This window comes from Octopus bimaculoides, chromosome 15 (genome assembly GCF_046866305.1).
Source record: "Octopus bimaculoides isolate indiv1 chromosome 15, ASM4686630v1, whole genome shotgun sequence".
NCBI classification, from domain to species: Eukaryota; Metazoa; Mollusca; class Cephalopoda; order Octopoda; family Octopodidae; genus Octopus; species Octopus bimaculoides.
The window spans coordinates 57602596-57622487 of record NC_142942.1 but is presented as its reverse complement, the minus strand read 5'-3'; the positions used below and the strand labels follow the sequence as shown (position 1 = coordinate 57622487).

Sequence of the window (19892 nt, the reverse complement as noted above, 5' to 3'; positions counted from 1 at the left end):
TATGTTGAAGTTTAAAGCCAGATCTGTTTTGCTTTTTTTTCACCCACACCCAGTATATTTTTAGTTGTTTCTTTTCAAAAATTTTAGTATTTACGAACAAAAAAAGAAAAAAAAAAGAGAAAAAAAGAAATTCTCAGAGAAAAATGAAAATGTTAGTTTTAATTTCTGCATTGATTCTTCTGCCAATTTGTCTTTCGGTTTGTTAGAATATTATGAGTCTTACTGCTTTCTCTCACTTTAGCTCTTTACATTATTTTGGAAGACAGTTCATAATTTATCTTTTTCTTCTCTATTCCCCTCATTCCCCACTTGAAGTCTACATTAGGCAGTAGTTATCTTATTGGTCTGTGGATAATCTCAGGAGGATATAATCTATTGATTAACTCTGATATTTTATTCCTAGTCCATTTTTATCAGCTTTATATATATATATATATATATATACATACATACATACACACACACACACACACACACACACACACACACACACACACACACACACACACATCCATATATGTATGTATCTCTGTATATATTTATATTCTCAAGAATCTCTTGGTTGTGTTCTAATTTTCCAAATGGCCTCACTATCTGCAACTGGTTCCCCTTCAGCTGATTTCCTTTTTGTTTTCTACTTTTCTTTTGATCTTTTTTTTTTCTTCATTGTATTACAAATCCCTGGGTTAAATGATTCCTGTATTTATCATTGGTGTTGTGTTTTTTATTGTTGTTGTTGCTGTTATCATTATTGTTATCATTATGGCTTTGTGTTGTTGACTGCAGCTCTCTATGTTATTATTATTATTATTATTATTATTATTATTATTATTATTATTATAATATATATATACTTTGTTTAAATATATTTGTGTGCTGATGCTGTATTCTTGAATCATATATATATATATATATATATATATATATATATATATATATATATATAGTGACTGACTAAATTATATGCTATGTAAAACTATTGTTGTATATTATTGGCAAAATATTCTGTTGTTTGATCTGAACAGAAGTTGTTATAATCTATTGTATTAAAGCAAAAATGTAAAATATATGAAAAGAAAAGTTTGTTTATAAGATACTTTTATACCATTGGTTAGTTTGCCTTTAAGAAAATATCAGGATACCATCCAAGAAGATCAAAATTTAATATCCGACCACATGACTCTATTCTTAGTAAAATTGGAAATCTTCATCTTCAATTTCATCATTTGTTCTAACGGTAAACGTGTATCATCCAAAAGTACGACACATTTTCGGAGCATCAAGTTCATTGTAAAAATTATCAAATGTTTTGTTGGTTTACTTTGATTTCAAATTCTCCCACGATTATTATATCTTGAAGTGGAATCCATCAGGTTAATATATTATCTCTTGAAGAATTCATTTTGATGTGCAAACAACCCGAAAATGATGTCTTCAAAAGACACTTCACTGATCCATTGGGTTTTTATTCCAAACATGTCATTCAGTAAAGTACTAAAGGAACTTTAATTTGAAAACAAATTCAAATGTATCTGTTTGATTATTCTGAAAAATACGTAAAAGTTTTGAGTGAAGTTCCAAGTGCTTCGAATAATTTAATAATTCTAAACTTTGGGGAGGCAAAAGGCTTGTATATTTGGGTGATGTTTCTATTTTATTCCTGTGTTTGATGGGTTGATGGCATCAACATGCTTATTATGTATGATTAAATGATTGCATCTTCATCTTCACTGTATTTATTCTTCACACTGGTCTCAATCTTAAAAGAAAATTGATGGGTAACAAAACAATAATAATAAAAGGACAGTGCTTAATTGAACTTGAAGAAAATTAATCAGAATATCTTACTGTTTTTAAAAATTATGACCATAGAGTAAACATAAACATAACCTCTCCCCCACCCTTCCCCACCCCAGCTCAATTACTTTTGCAGTCGTGTTTAAAATTTTGTGTAATCACTATAAGCAAATGATGTAAATAACTTGAATCTTGAAGTATATCTGTAATCATTTCTTGGGAGATGGGACTAAGCAAAAAGATGTGATAGGTACAAGGCACTAATTGAGATTATGGAGGTAATTATTAAAGAACTGTCTACCTTATTTTCAGTAAAGTGGTCTTATTTATAGATTGTGTGAGTTCTGTAACAGCTGGTCACTTGAGATCTATAAAGAAAAATTTATATATTTTTCTGAAATAACTTCTAAAAAAAAATCATCTTCTTGAAAAACAATGATTTAACTATTTTCCTCGTTATTTCCAAAACAATTTGATGCCATATATATATTCTGCTAGTATTTATATCTTTCAGTTTTTTTCTTTTTTAAAGAGCCATTAACATTTCGAACATTTTGAGTGAGTGAGTGCTCAGCACAAGTGAGCAAATGTGCTTGCCTGCAAGTGTAGTACATTTATACATAATTATTATAATTACATCTCTTTACACACACACACACACAAACTGATATATACAATCACACACACACATTCATAAGCATATAATCTTGTGTTTATCAGTACAAGTAAATGCAAATAAGTGAACATCAGTAAATAAATATATGAAAGTCACAACTTCCCTCTCCTCAGAGACTATGAAATCAGTCAAGCATTGGTAGATATAACAATACAAAATGCCAATTGTCTTTATTCGTTTATTACAATTCCAAATGCACACACACACACACACACACACACACACACACACACACGTGTTTGTGTATTTGGACACAACAACCTGCACCAGATTTTGTTGTTGTTGCCAAAACTATGACATAATGTCTTGCTGATTGCTGCATCCAAATGGCTGGCAGATAGTGTGGAAAGAACCAGGGTAATTAAATCTTGATGCGATTTTCTGCAAGTGCTTCTTGAGCACTTCAGTGTTTCCCATGGAAAACAAAAACAAAACAAGCACAGCAGTCTCTAACCACGTTGATTCCAACACAGATACATGTCTACACTCACACACACACATGCACACACACACACATGTCTACACTCACACACACACATGCACACACACACACATGTCTACACTCACACACACACACATGCACACAAGACCAGAACAGGAGGAACATTTTGCAGGTTCTCTTAGACTGGCAAGATTGATGAAATGTCAATGGGTGGGGGATGGGGGAAAGGCTCAGCTCTGAATGTTTGTAATATTGTGAACTCTGCGGAAAGCCTCCATGGAACCAATGGCAGACACTGTTACACCGGATGTGCATGTGTCTGTGCATCTATATATATGATGCTGCACCATAGGATGTTTTCTGTTTTTTTTCCTTTCTGTAAAGTTAACTGAAGTGATTGTTGTTTATTTGTCAGTGATTAAAACCTGAAGAGGGCAATGGAGAAGACTTGCTGTCTTGTATTATTACATTATTATTATTATTATTACTATTATTATTATTATCATTATTATTATTATTATCATTATTATTATTATTATTATCATTATTATTATTATTATTATTATTATTATTATTATTATTATTATTATTATCATTATTATTATTATTATCATTATTATTATTATCATTATTATTATTATTATTATTATTATTATTATCATTATTATTATTATTATTATTATTATTATTATTATTATTATCATTATTATTATTATTATTATTATTATTATCATTATTATTATTATTATTATTATTATTATCATTATTATTATTATTATTATTATTATTACTATTATTCTTGTCTCCATTGTTGTTGTTGTTTCTTTCACCCATACGTAAAAGACTTAAAGCTCTGTCGCTGTGTGCTTGTAGTGTTATTGTGTGTGTGGATGTGTTGATGTTGGCTGTGTCGCTGTCTACTGATATGGTGGCCCATTTTTATGTGAGAATCCAGTTAAATAATTGAGAATTGATATTAACTTGACTCTCTAAGGTTTTTCTATTCAAATAACATGCATTGTACTGACAACTGCTTTCTCAACACAACTCTCTACCTATCTACCTCTATTTCTCCCTCCCCCCTCTCTCTCTCTCTCTTTCTCTCTGTGGGCTATTTACACTGTAAAGAAAAGTTCTCTTTTATCCCACTGTGAAATACATTATTCTGATTAAATCACATAAGTGTGCATGCACGATATATATGTATATATATATATATATATATATATATATATATATATATGCATTCATGTATTTGTATGTATGTATATGTGTGCAATACACACACACACAAACATGTATATTTCCATATTTTTTTAATGATTCTCTTGAAAAGACCTTTTATCACTGAATGCTGTAGATTAGCAGATAATCCCCCCCCCCCCGACATACACACATACAGCTACATTATTTTCCTTTCACTCTCTACATTTTTGATTTTTTCCCTTCTCTCTCTCTCTCTCTCTCTCTCTTTTCTTTTGTTTTTTTTTTCATTCGATTTTTCTTTTCTTATTTTGTTTATTTAACACGTTCATCTTTCTCTCCTGTCTACAACAGTCATTTTTACTACTCTGCCGATGTATATATTTTTTTGCGTCGTCTTATTTCTTCACTTGCTTTCTTGCATTACTATTTCTCAGTTTTCTATTATTATTATTATTATTATTAATCTTTTCTACCCTTTGCATCACTTTGCAAATAATTTCTCATATCTGATATTTTTTCCTTTTTCATACACACGCACACCCGTGTACATATATAGATTATATATATATATATATATATATATATATATATATATATATAAACACATATATATATGTGTGTTTATATATATATGTAAACATCATCATTTTATTCTGTCTGTTAATGCATCGATAGATCTTTTATTCATTAGTTGTTAGTATTTAACATTGCCATGAAGTTAGCACTAACCAAAATTCTTCAGAAACCTTTTTGTTATTTTCCCCACCCTCTCAACCCCACCCTCAACTGTTCATGCAACATAGTTCAGGACCAAACTAGTAACTTCTCACCTGACCTACTAAACATTTCTGCTGGTTCTCTATGGTCACAACTCTCTGCGTTATTAGAAATATGTTTTACTGGTAAAACACAAAAAACATTTAGAATTCTGATAGTATTGAGGCAAAGGATTTTGAGCCTCAAGATTCAAACTTTGCTGTGAACATTGAAATGTTTCTCTTCTCTCTGTTGTCCTTCAATTTAAAGAGATGGTGGAAAGAAGAAGAACCTGTCAGTATTTAGGTTAGTTCTGGAACCATGGACTTAGCCCAGCCACAATTGTGTAGAAATGGTTGTAAGATCAGAGTGAAAACAACTTCAGCTTAATAATGTATTGAAGTACCTAGTACTCTAAACCAGTGTCTGCATATTCCACTGTTTAGAAATTAAATTGACCATGTCCAGCTTAAATATTCTTGGCTGGATATTCTGTTTCTGTGCTTTGTTTTCTGCTAAACATGGGTGATAACACTGAACATGTTTCTCCCTTTTTGAATGTCATCAGTGGAAATATAGACAAGCTCTAAACTGGCTGAAGTGGTTGCAAGTGGATTATGAAGTAGAAATGAACGGAAATGAATGCTTGTTGGCCGAGAATGGAAGAGGTAATAAATTTAAAAAATAAAGAGTTGGAATAGAAATGAAATAATTCTGAGATGCTACCTACATGGTAAATATTGAATGTGAACCTGGTTTAGCATCTTTTGTCCTTGCAGATGGATGGCTGTGCGGGTGTCAGTGGGCGGGCACTCTTCCTCATGCTCTCTCTTATTTCCAATCTTTCCATGCACCATTGAAATTAGAACTCATTGCCATCAATAACTCTAGTCATACACACCTCAAACGTGCAAATGTGTGTGTGTGTATGTTTGTGTGTGTGTGTGTGGAGGAGATGTGTTGGGTAAATAACTGATTAGATAAAGAGTTCATCTATTAGCCTTCGTAGTCTCGTGGACTCTGATCCTATCATCCTTTCAGGGTTGATAACATAAGTATTAGCTAAACATTGGGGTCAATATAATTAACTGGCCCCATGAATTTCATGTCTTGCAGTTGCCTGAGATCAGTCATTATCCAACACACCAGTAATTGGGCAGTAATGTTTATAATAAACACCTTGACCGTATCTATTATGAAGAGGCAACTTTACACTTTATCCTGAAGATGAGACTGTGAAAGTCTAAGCATGTTGGTGATAGAGTTAGGAACTTTACTGTTCCAAACAAATTCAAGGAATTCACAATATAAAAGTCCTTTGATTAAAATGGTAAAACCTATGTCATGTTCCCAATACATATCTAACAGAAGAGCTGCTGTTCCCTAAATACGTGTGTGAGTGTACATACATGCATATATATATATATATATATATATATATATATATATGCCTTCATTGCAGTTGGGGTATTATTGTTATGCTTTCATTTGCATATTTATCTATCCTACCACCACCACCACCACAAACCTCTCACCTCCACCCCAGCCCCACCATCTAGTTAACGTTGCTTTAAGTTTTATTGATTAATTAACACCATCTGGTATGTACTGTATAGCTACCAGACATTGACGATATTTTGGCATTCTCTGGTTACGCACTAACATCACCACCACCACCACCACCACTATCATGACCATGGCTATCACCAACAACAACGACATCGTCATCATCATCATCATCATCATTACTTCTTACTAGCACTATCATCACAACAACCATGGCTGTGGCCACTCTCTCTTTTGACAGCTTTATATAGCCTTGCCGCCTTACTACTGCTGTTTCTTTTAATACTGCTCTGACATCACCACCACCACCACAAACGATCACTACAAGAATAATCACCACTAACACTGCTACTCCGTACCTGGTCCTCTTCTTTTCAATTCTGAATTCTTCCTCTGTCTTCTCCATCGCCACCACCACCACCACCACCACCACCACCACCACCACCACCATCATCATCATCATATCATCACCTTCACTGCTCTTTACCAATGCTACTTAGCTTTACAACTGTGCCATTGTATGCAACTATAACAGCATTCATTGTAGCTACTTTTAAGTAGCACTGCTTCACACTGCTGCTAATGAAATCAATCATTCAGGGTAGGCCTGTGTCAGAAAGCTTACCAAACAACTAAACTTGATGATGATAATGATGATGATGGCTGTGGCAGTAATAATAATAATAATAATAATAATGATAATAATACTGGCTGGTTGCATTCTTTTCTTTTTTCACTCCCCTACACCTAAAAGGGCTACAACTATCCCCCACCTATTTTTCATGAAGTATAAATTGTCTCTTTTTATTCTGCAATTTCTAGTAAAATAGGATCATTCAAGTAAAACATTGCATGCTGCTGCTGATGATGATGATAATAATACTAATAATAATAATAATAATAATAACAATGATGAGAGCAGGGAAGGAAAAAATGCTAAAATTTCTTTACCCCTGTTGTTTATTAAGGGTTTGGTAATGTCCCCTCCTCCTGGACAGTTAGTGAGTTCCCTCATTTCTATAATGCATGATGGGTGATGTAGGGGGGAGAGCAAAGTGGATTTTGTTTCCATCCCCCTCTTACAATCATTTTGCTTCATTTCACTGAAATAGTTTTGTCTCTGGGCAATGCATTCTTATTCCTTACAACTTCCTCTCTTTCTCTCTCACTCTCACCTAAATATTTCAATATAAGCCAAGATATATATATATATATATATATATGTGTGCCAGTGGCATGTAAAAAGCACCATTCGAGCATGATCATTGCCAGCGCTGCCTTACTGGCACATGAAAAACAACATTCAAGCATGGTTGTTGCCAGTGCCACCGGACTGGCTCTTGTGCCAGTGGCACGTAAAAGCACTCACTACACTCTTGGAGTTGTTGGCGTTAGGAAGGGCATTCAGTTGTAGAAACTCTGCCAAATCAGATTGGAGCTTGGTGCAACCTTCTAGCTCACCAGTCCTCGGTCAAACCATCCAACCCATGCCAACATGGAAAGCGGATGTTAAATGACGATGATGATGATGATGTATTTATATACATATCTAATTCTTTTCCTCATTCTTTCTTTTCTTTCTTCTGATGAAGGGCTAGCATCTGATACACCAAAGACTCTTTCCTTTCCTTTTATACTAATAACATCTTTGTTAAAATTTGTTCCCCTTGTTTTGTTTTCTGTTTTTGCTCTCATTACTGTATATATATATATATGTATATATATGGTACTCGCTTTATGTTAATTCTCAGGTAATTTCTTCTTCTGGATACATTCCAAACTATTGTTGAATTAACCCTTGTTGGTTTTACAGTGCTACTGTGGTTGTTAGTTCTCTAGTTGCTGTGGAACCCATATTCAACCAGAGAAACTTGGGCATTTCAGAGTTGAATGTGTTAGTCAATAGACACAGTATGTTGGTCAGTAATGATATAACACCTGCCAGCCTCTTGGGTGATGGTTTCCTTTCTTCTTCTGATGATGGCCTTGTGATGCATACTCTGTCAGTTTTGAGCCTTCCATAGTTTGATCAACTGAACTATCTGTTTGTTTAAATTAATATATAAGTGGCTGAGTACTCCTCAGAGTTGGTTGGGACAAAATCTGCATGACACAGCATGTGACAAGGTTTGACCTTTGAATTGCAGGTACAATCTATCTAAAGGACTGCCACCCCACCCCACCCCCACCCCCGTCCACTCAGTTTCATTCACAACACCTGAATCCACCTGATGCTGTAGGAAAAGTCATTTTGCTTCCGATGTTATACATTAGGATTGAAACTTGAATCTTACAATTACAAAGTGAACTTCTTAACCACTCGGCCATCTGCCTGCATTCATTCCTTACTGGCCAAATTACACCCCTATCTCTAATACCCCCTTCCCCCATTCCCCTTTCTAACCTTTAAGCTCTATCTTAAACTCTAACAAAATTATCTTCTGCTGGATAATTCAGACTAAAGACAAAACAAAAAACAAAAACAATTGATTTCATATTTAGTTTATCTCTCTCTCTCTCCTACTCATGTATACCTCTGTCTTTGTCTTCAACATATATACCCTTCTTTTCTCTCAGTCTCTCTTTCATCTATTCTCTCTCTCTCTCACTCTCTCTCTCTCTCTCTCTCTCTCTCTCTCTCTCTCTCTCTCTCTCTCTCTCTCTCTCTAATTCATTTTATGTCAATCTATTGTTTCTTCTCTTTCAACAACAATAAACAATTTAATATTCTCTACCCTCTTTCCTCACACGCTCTCTCTCTCTCTCTTGTCTTTGGTACATTCTCACATTATCTTCTGTAACACATCTCCACCATTTTGTCTTCTTAATGTCCAAAGTTGCTGCTGTTGCTGCAATTGTTGTTATTGCATTGCCATAGTAATAGTTAATTAATAGTTAATGTTGTTGTTGTTATTACTATTATTATTATTATTGTCATAGTAATAGTTCATTATTGAATAGTTAACTATTTTAATGGCTTATTTAGACTTGTCTTTTGGATAATAATTTTACAAGTTCTTTATTTCTCTTCTTAATTCTTTTTGTGTGTGTGTGTGTATGTGTGGGGGTGTCTGTGAGTCTGTCTGTGTGTCTGTCTACATTCCTTAGATTAAGAAATTATTTCCAGTAGTTTTTTTTAAATTTTAATTATCAACATTTAAAAAAAATAAAATAAATGAACGACGAAGGAAATTCTAACCTAGAGATTATTATTAAGTTTTATGTCTAGCAGGTAAACTAGGAAAGGTTGTGAAAGTTTATATTCTGAATATATACATAACAATTTAGTCTTGCTCAGATAATTAAAAACCTTAGAATACATTTAGCTTGTCAATGTTTCTCTCTCTCTCTCTGTCTCTTTCACTTCCTCTCTTTCTCTAACTCACTCACCTCACCTCTCATGAATTATTCATTATGTGTGAAAAGTTTTGGTAGCCACTTCTTACCCTCCTCCTATAGACACTTTTACACACACACACACACACACACACACACACACACACACCTAAATGAAATGCATTGAAACATGAAACGGTCAAAGACAAAATAATTTTTGGAGATAATAAACTTCTTTCAAAGGATCCATGTTTGAATATTTTCATAATTATTCATGAAATCAGTTATGAATTATTATTATTATTATTTATTATTTTTTTTAATGTTTTATTGTTATCATCATCATCATCGTCGTCATCACCATCATCGTCATCATTATCATTGTTATTTTGGCTGATAGTCTTTTGATTCATCTTGGGCTACTTTTCATTGCAAGTGGTTGTTGATTATTACCAAAATATGTGCTTATCACATGAGGTAACAATGAAAAATTCCTAAATATGCAAATAAATAATTATGAAAAAAAAAAAAATTAAAACACACACCAATACAGACAAACAAAACTACAAAATTTATTGTTTTGATTTTCTTTTATATTTTTGCTTAATTTAAAAGTTATATATTACAAAAAAAAAGAAAAGGAAAAAATCTCTGGTCATCTTTTATATAGTAAATCATTAAAGATTGGTTGTGTTGTAGAGTTCTGGCCATCTGTGATACTATTAACCTCCACCAAGTCTTTGGATGTTTTAAATAGTTTTAGTTGTTGATGTGTGTATGGGTGGGTGGGAGTGTTCATTGGTTAGTATCTATTGTACTTAGTCATCTATAAAATTTAGTAATGATGGACTTGTTTATATATTGGTATACATTTCTTGCTGGTAAGAAGTTTCTAAAGTGAATGGAATAATTTGAAGATTGTTTTTGGTACAATGGTAGAACGTCTGTCATGTCTACAGAAAATATGGGTTCAAATCAAACAATCAGCCTTCACTTTTTCCATCCAAGGCTGTTTTTTCAACCTAATATTATTTAATAGCTTGATCTACTTCAAGCTCACCAGTAAAAGGACCTATATTATGTCTCTTGCAGTTTCTAAATTCTTATGATATGTGCATTTATATATATATATATATATATATATATATATATATATATACATACACACATATATATATATATATATATATATATATATATATATATATATATATATATACATACACATATACATACATGTATACATATATATATGTGTGTGTATTTAAGTGTTTTTCTTTTTGTTGAGTTATAAACAAAAGCAGTTTAGGCTTAAATGAAAGGAGTACTCAATACTTTCCATTTGAAGCATATTTTGTTATGTTTTTACAAGAAGGGTAACAGCTAAGTTCAAAAGATAGCAGACCAAGACTTCGAAGTCACTGTCATTCCTCTTCTTTTAAACATGATATATATGTGCATGCATGTGTGTGTGTGTGTGTGTGTAGTAGGCTCTTGGAGTTTTTTGTTTTTTTTGCCTCTAAAGAAAATTCATTTGATCCTAATGTATGAAGAAAGAAAAATGCTGGTGTCACAAATAACATGATATTCTTCGATTAATGAACAACAACAAAAAACAGAAAGCAAATTATCGTGAAATGTTGGAAACATTCTTCACACCCACCTACCAGTGTTCCTCCATAACCACTTTCTCCCTTGCACTTTCTTCTTTCCATCATTTTCTAACTGTGTCTCTCTATGTGTCTGTCTGTTTGTCTCTCTTTCTAACTTAAACTCTCTTGTTTGGTAGTTCGAAATACCAGTTTTAACTAAGAAACCTGTAAACGCACACACACACACACACACACACACACACACACACACACACACACACATTCATACATTTATATATGTTTATGTGTGTCTGTTGATTGAGTATGTTTCAAAAACATAACCCCCTCCCTCACACACACACACACACACAAAAAAAGAAAATGCTGTTAGATTCTTTCAAGAAAAGGAAGGAAAAAAGTTTAGAGAGTTAGTGGTGGTGGTGGTCGTCGTGGTGATGGTGTGACTTTTTTTTTTAATTTTAATATATTTATTCCATCAAGTTCAAGATGTGATTTTTAGCTAGTAGAGGTTTCTTTTTTTTTCTTTTAAAAAACAAATTATTTATATTTTTAAAAATTTATTTCTTCTTGTTTTTGGTTAAATTTATTTCTTATTTTCTTGATATACTCAAGTGGACTATCTTCCAGTGAGCTCAACTAAAAGTTTTAATCCTATTTTCAAACTGCAATCTTTATGGTGTTGAATAAATTGATTTTTCTCTCCTCTTCCTAATTATCCAAGTCATTTTAAGTTGTTTTAGCTTCATTTAGATCCCCTATCGGTGTGCAATACAAACATTTATAGAAATAACTGATTGCAAACACATTTCATTTCCAAGCGCTTCTTTTTTTCTTCTTCTCCTCCTCCTTCTTCATCTTGTTTCTTCTTCTTCTTCTTCTTCTTCTTCTTCTTCTTCTTCTTCTTCCAATCTTTACATTATTGTTGTTGTTGTTTTTTCCTTCCTTTCTTTTATTTCATTCATCCCTCATTTCTTTCTGTTAATCTAATGATTCAAGTATCAAACTCAAACCCAAACTATTTTCTATATTTGTCCCCCTTCTCGCTCTCCTTTCTCACACTTTTTTTAAATGATCATATCAGCTAGTTTCATCATTACAATTATTATTATCATTATTGTTACTATTATATAAATAACGACTGCAAAAAGTATTATTATTATTATTATTATTATTATTATTATTATTATTATTATTATTAGCAGTAGTTCTAGCAGTTTTAGTAGTAAATCTGTTTTGTTTTTTTTTTCCTGGTTAATTGAAGATGTTTCCTCCAAATCTAATTAGCATTCCTTTTAATCTACAAATTTTTTATTTTTGTTTTAGAGGGCTGGTGCTATTTCAGTTTTTTATGCACTTTTTTTTATCATTTACATATATATATATATATATATATATATATATATATATATATATATTGGTTTCTTTCCTTATTGCTACTTTGAGAAATCTTTCTGAATCTTCATCTGTAAAATAAATTTTATTTGTTGATTATAAACTGGTTCCAGGGACAGTCACTCATGAAATATTAACAACGTTTGTTTCACTCAAAAGATTTGGTTGTTGTAATTATTTTAAAACAGTTCTTGTTACTGTTTGGACCCTGGTTTAGAAACCTGATAAAGCAGACATACAACCAAAAGTATTTCAGCTGTGAGTCCCCTTTTGTTTTGGAGGGAGGAGGAGGGGTATCTTTTCATGTGTGTCTAGGACTAAATTATGCAGTATTTCATTTCTGTCTGTGTGTCTCTCTTTCTGTGAGACGGCCATGTGAGAGTTACCAAAGATTTCATTGTTATTTCTAATAGGTCGAGTGACCATAGTAACCGTGCAGAAGTTCCCTTGATGGTTCAATACCATGCACTGTTAAATACATAGTAAAGTGTGGTTTTGATTCGTGGATCAGGCAGTGTATTGTGTTCTTCAGCAAAACACATCATTGCACGTTGCTTCCCTCCACTCAACTGTAACCTGGTGACCCTGCTATGGATTGGTGTTCAGGGGTAAATATTGGGAGCTGGGTAACTGGTCCTATTAGTCCTCAGACCTGGGGCAGCAATATCCATGGGTTGTTGATGATGATGATGATGATGATGACTGCAGAGAGGCAGGAACATAGGCTGTTGCTGTAGTTGTGCTTTGAAGAAAGCTTCTTTCATTGTACAATTCCTTGCAAGACTGTTATACATTGGAGTAAAGGAGCAACTCCCTTTTCACTCACACTCGAATCGCCTCCCAATTGCAGTTGAATCATCTTCAAATGTTTAAGCCTGTCTTAACAAAAATAAAAAAGGGAAGACACATCAGTTAAGTAGTCCTAGATACACAGTGTGGGAAAAGAAGGCAGGAGTGATGGTCATGCTAAGAAGCCCTTTGGTCACATGTCTGCTTGGTTAGATCCGACCTGCAACTAAACAACTGGTAGACCATTTCTCATTTTTATTTTGTGGTGAAATGCTCACTGGTATATGCAATATATATATATATATATATATATATATATATATATATATATATATATATGTATATGTATATAAGTATATAATATGCTGTACTTGGTTATAGCTGTGTGTGTGTGTGTGTGTGTGTGTGTGTGCGTGTGAGAGAGAGAGAGAGAGAGAGAGAGAGAGAGAGAGAGAAATAGATTTAATCATTCAGAAGACCAGGGCTTGTGGTTGGTTCCATGGGAACAATACTTTCAAGCTGATCGCCCAACTTACTTTCTCATATTCATATGATTACGTATGAACATGCATGTATATGTGTATATGCATGTATTTAAACACATACAAACACACACACATATATATTCATATATATATATATATATATATATATATATTCATATATGCATAGTTCTTTAGATTGCTAACATATTTCACTAGTGCACTTGCTACGTACTTTATATGTGCGTATGTACTTCACCTCTGACTCTGTCTTAGAAATATACATGCATATACATATAAACATATATACATACATAGAACATATATACATTACATTATATTCACAAAGATATAATATGTATCTGTATATCTACATATACACGTGTGTGTGTGTGTATATAGATATATATACATATAGATATAGAGAGATAGGTACACACACACATACATAGGTACATACATGTATGTATGTATGTATGTATGTATGTATATATATATACACACGTTATGCCTGTCTGTATAATAAGGAGAAACTTAGCCTGGTCTCCTTAACACCTCTCCGTTACTGTGCCTGCTGCTGGTCCTTGATATTAACTTCAAAGCAACCATATTCTTTTATGCTGATTTATGTGCAATCTAATCCAAGATTTATTTGTTTGTTTGTCTTTCTATTTTATCTTCTATTCTATATAATTTATTTTGGTAGCGGTGGTCAGGGATGGGTGGGCTGGTTTCGGCTTTTCACACACACACACACACATACAGCTTCTTACACATAAACACTTGATACATACATACTCATTCACTCTATTACACACACTCCACCCGTTCATTCATTTACACACACACACACACTTAATTTCTCTACAAGGTGAATTATGATAACATTTAGTAATGCAAGTGGTTTCAATGGTAATGTGTGTGTGTGTGTGTGTGTATAAGTGTGTCTATGAGACTATATTAGCATTTAAACAGGTAATAGTAGTAGTAGTGCTAGTAATAGATTGTGTGTGTGTGTAACCTTCCCCCCACTTCTCTCTCTCTCTCTCTTTTTCTCTCCCTTAACAAATTACAGCTGACATTAATGCGGTTACTCAGATTTCACTCCTGTAACATACTCCTGTACACCTTAATTATTCATAAACAACATATCGCTATGGCAACCTTTGTTCCATAAATCAGACACTTAACCAAGCCCAACAATGGGGATATGTCAGTTTTTAACATCCTCACTTGATTGCCTGGCAATTCCTACCCACCTCACCACTATCACTGCATCTCTCTCTTTCTCTCATTATTCACCCACCTGTCACCACCACCACCATCATCATCATCATCATCAGGGCAGTGGCTGCACCCATTAGTCATCTGTTTTAGTAAACACTACATTTATCCTTAGAATTAATAACACAGCAACAAGAACAGAACAGTATTTTTCCTTCCCTTTTTTTCCTTTCTCTTTTCTTTTTTTTTTTCAATGCTGTCAGTTCTCTTACCACCACCACCACCACCACTACTACTGCTACTACTACTACTATGGTTGAGGCTTAATTTCTGAGAAATGAAATTTCCAAACACCTCCAACCTAACCCCTCCAGCCTCCATCCACTCCATCCCACCCTCAACCAACTCCCCCACCATCTGGCATTTCAAGCTCTGTGGTGGTGGGGGGGGGAGTATAGTTGCATGGAATTTTTCTTTTTTTCTTTTTCCTATTGTCCAAGACAATTAAAATAGAGAAATACCAGTAATATATATTATATACACATAGTGTGTATGTGTGTGTGTGTGTGTGTGTGTGTGTGTGCGTACTGGTGTATCCTTTCTTGACTACGTAAATACCTCAAAGACCAAGGGGTACTTCACTCTGAGCTTTGTATTGTTAAAACTAAGCAAATCCAAGACTCCCCTCCTTACACACACATCTTCGTCTCTTTAGATCTGCTGGAATATTGTAAGTAGTTTTTCTTGCTACCAGCACAAAAGATATTTGAACTCAGAAGTGAAGTCCCCCAACCCCCACCGATCACCTACCCGGAGGTTGTCCCTTCATAGAACGTGATGGGAATATCCATAGATGTAACAATAACAGTCCCTGCTTGATTGTTTTCTTCTTTCTCTTTTGGTTCTTCCATTCCTGTTTTTTCTCAGAAAAATCTGATGCTTTTGGTTTAGACTGAGCGAATGAGAAGAAGCTTGACCCGCAAGAAAAACATCCTAAAAGAAAAAACAAAACTTTGAATAATATGATGATGCTCTAGCATGGCTACAACCTTTAGGCTGGAACATATAAAGAAACATAAAAGAAATATGGTCCTAGATATGTTGTGACGTCATTTTTCTCTACGTTGACCTTAACTGGACAGACCTTTATATCTAAAGATATTCACTAACAACTCTGACCATCCGACCATTTTTTTCTTTCATGCAATCTGTTATTCCATTATTTATTTCCCTTTTTTTTTTTAAAAAAAAAGGAGGGTGTAATTTCTGTAAGATTTGGCTGCTATTTCAAGTAGGTTGTATGACCATGCTGGTGGCTCCCACAGGAAACTTTGTATGTTTGATATGCCACAACCGATTCTGTTTTAAACTCATTACACATAAGGTTCTGATTCCACCACTGTAACAGGGGTTGTCTTCTGCAACTTTACTACACAGCTGTGTGCATGTTCTTCTTTCACCTCTTCTTGTATTCGTTTTAGTCATTGGATGGCAGCCATGCAGAGGCTCGGCTTTCAAGGCTTTTTTAGTTGCACAAATCAATGCCAGGACTCATTTTCACTGAATCGCAAAGTTACAGGGACATAAACAAACCAATACCAGTTGCCAAGTGGTGGTGGTAGTGGTGGTGACAAACATACATAAAGACACACACATGCACATGCGTATATACACATACACAATGGGCTTCCACACAGTTTCCACCTGCCAAATTCACTCACAAGGCATTGATTGGCTCAGGGTTATAATGGAAGATGCCAGCCTAAGGTGGCATGCTGTGGGACTGAACCTGAAACCACTTGGTTGGCAAGCAAACTACAAAGCCATACCTTATATGTATATGTATCTATGTCTGCATGCATGTGTGTGTGTGTGTGTGTGTGTGTGTATGTATGCATACCTGTATGTATGTATGTATGCTATTTTTCTGTTGAAATGGTAACAAAAACACAAAGGAAACGGTTGGTGTAAACCTTTTGTTCACTTTTCTTGTTTGAAGACTACTAAATCATCTTTATTAAAATTTCATTTTTTTTGACAAGTATGAGATTTTGTATTTTGGGTGGTGGTGGTGAGGAGGAGGAGGGGGGGAGAGTAGCAGAAGTTGTGCTTGTTGATATTTGATGGCATCTTCTTGGTGTTTTGGGGGTGTTGTTTTTTTTTGCTGCTGTTATTGTTTTTTTTTTTGGCTAAATAAAAAGAAGACATTCGGTGCTTCTTATTGACTTTTCAAACATATATTGCATTGTGGCAGCGGTGGTGGTGTGGCTGCATGCAAATGAGTGTGGTTTTGTGTTTGCTTAGGAAAACACAATGTCCCTACATACATACATTTGTAGATACGCATACATATAACACATACACACACACATATACAATTATATATATATATATACACACACACATATATTCATGCAGTTACCTTATCTTCTTTCTTTATATTCTATTCATACCCCACCACCCTCTATATCCATCCTCAGTTGACATCTTTGACTCCTATTCTAATGATGTGAATACCTTTTACTTCTCTTTTCATGAACTTATCACTCATTATTATTGTTATCCTTGGTTAACTCCGTGTGAGAGGGTGGAGGAGGGTGTTATTTGCTTTTCTCTCTCTCTCTCTCTCTCTCTCTCTCTCTCTCTCTCTCTCTCTCTCTCTCTGCCTCTCTCTTTTTTCAACTTTTATATATTTATTTCTTTATCCCACACTTACTTAGTGAAGCTAATGATGGGGAAAAGTTCTTCATTGTACAACGTTTTTTTTCTTCTCTGTTTGTTTTAGTTTTTCCCTCTCTTTTTCTTTCTTTCTTTTTTTCGCATTGAAACATTGGGCACTTATTCTTCGGCTATTGGCATTTAGTACTATTGATCTGTTTGGTTAGCGATGCTTGGAACTGTATATTAATCTTTTAGTTCCTGATCATTGGATCTGTAACATCGATCTATTGGTTATAGATATTCGGAGTTTCTCACCTACTGACCCCCCACTCTCTCTTCTCTCTCTCTTTCTCTTCTCTCTCTCTCTCTCTCTCTCTCCTCAGGCTCAGGAAAAAAAAAGTAAACAAACTCATAACCCCTTAGAGGGCCCACATATTGAACAGTGACTCAAAGTCAGAAGTCTAGATTCTGACTCATTAATTAAATAGGATGTTTTTAGTTGTGCTCCGCTAGCTCACACCATGAGAATGTGTGTTTTGTGTGTTTGTATCTGAGGAGGTGTACTGGACAAGTGACTAAGATGTCAAAACGCTTGCTCCATTCAGCTAAGAGGGTTCCATATCTTAGTTAAAACCACTTTTTCCATTGTGGTTAACTTTATAAACATTTTGGTGGTATATTTTTCCTTTTTCTTTTTTGTCTCTTTTATTTATTTTTTTCTTCCTAAATTTTTATGAATACCTTCGTCTTTCTGGTGGAAAATTAGATTACAAGTCTTGTCATTAAAAGGAACAGCAGGTCTCAGAAGAGTTTTGTTACCAGTGAACAACTCTTTTCGTCTTGTTTCTTTTTCATTTTTCTCTTTATTTTGCAAATGTTTTCAGCCGTGTCTCATATATCTTTTATCTTTATTTTGTTTCAGTCATTTGACTGTGGCCATACTGGGGCACCAATCTGAAGAATTTTAGTTGGTCAAATTACCCCCAGTACTTATTTCTTTCTGTTTTTGTTGTTGCTGTGTAAGCCTGGTATTTATTCTATTAGTCTCTTTTGCCAAACCACTAAGTTACAGAGTTGTAAACACATCAGCTCCGATTGTCAAGTGCGATGCACTTCTTTCAGTTTCTGTCTACCAAATCCATTCACAAGGTTTTGTTCAGGCCAAGAGTATAGTAGAAGATACTTGCCCAAGTTGTCATGCAGTGGGACTGAACCTGGAGCCATGTGATTGAGAAGAAAACTTCTTACCACACAGCCATGCCTGTGCCTATATATACATTATATATATATATATATATATATATATATATATATATATATATATATATATATATATATATATATATATATATATATATATATATATATATATATATATATATATATATATATATATATATATATATATATATATATACATTATATATATATATAAATACTCACACACACACACCTCGTGTGGCATATATTTGTACCTATTAATCATTTTACCACAAAATTAAGAAGTTTTGGGTTTTGGTTTTGGTTAATGAAAGTTTACAGGTTGATTGTTATATTGACAATATTTTTCATATAATTTATAAGTCAAAATAGTTACCCTTTGCTTTCATCACAACCCTTAATTGTTTTTCTCATCTGAAATGCAACAACTAATCAATGTTAAGACAAAGAGATACAAACATACAAGCACTTACACACACACACACACATGAAAGGCTTCTTTCAGTTTCCGTCTACAAAATCATTCCACCTGGCTTTAGTTGACATAGGGCCATAATAGAAGACACTTGCCCAAGGTGGCACACAGTGAGACTGAACCCGAAGCCATGTGAGTGGAAAACAAGCTTCTCAAATAAAGCCACTCTTGTGCTGAAACCATTAAAAATTTAAAAAAAAAAAAAAACACTTGTCATAATATTTCTTATTTCTTGAAAGAATTAAAAAGTAAACCA

The 19892-nt window shown here is 33.8% G+C and overlaps 1 protein-coding gene across 1 annotated transcript in view; it reads left to right on the top strand.

Annotated features, from left to right (window-relative positions):
- The window catches only part of LOC106877140 (hepatocyte nuclear factor 6), a 147346-nt gene that overhangs the window by 9453 nt on the left and 118001 nt on the right, over positions 1–19892 (top strand). The gene's annotated exons all lie outside the window — the stretch shown is intronic.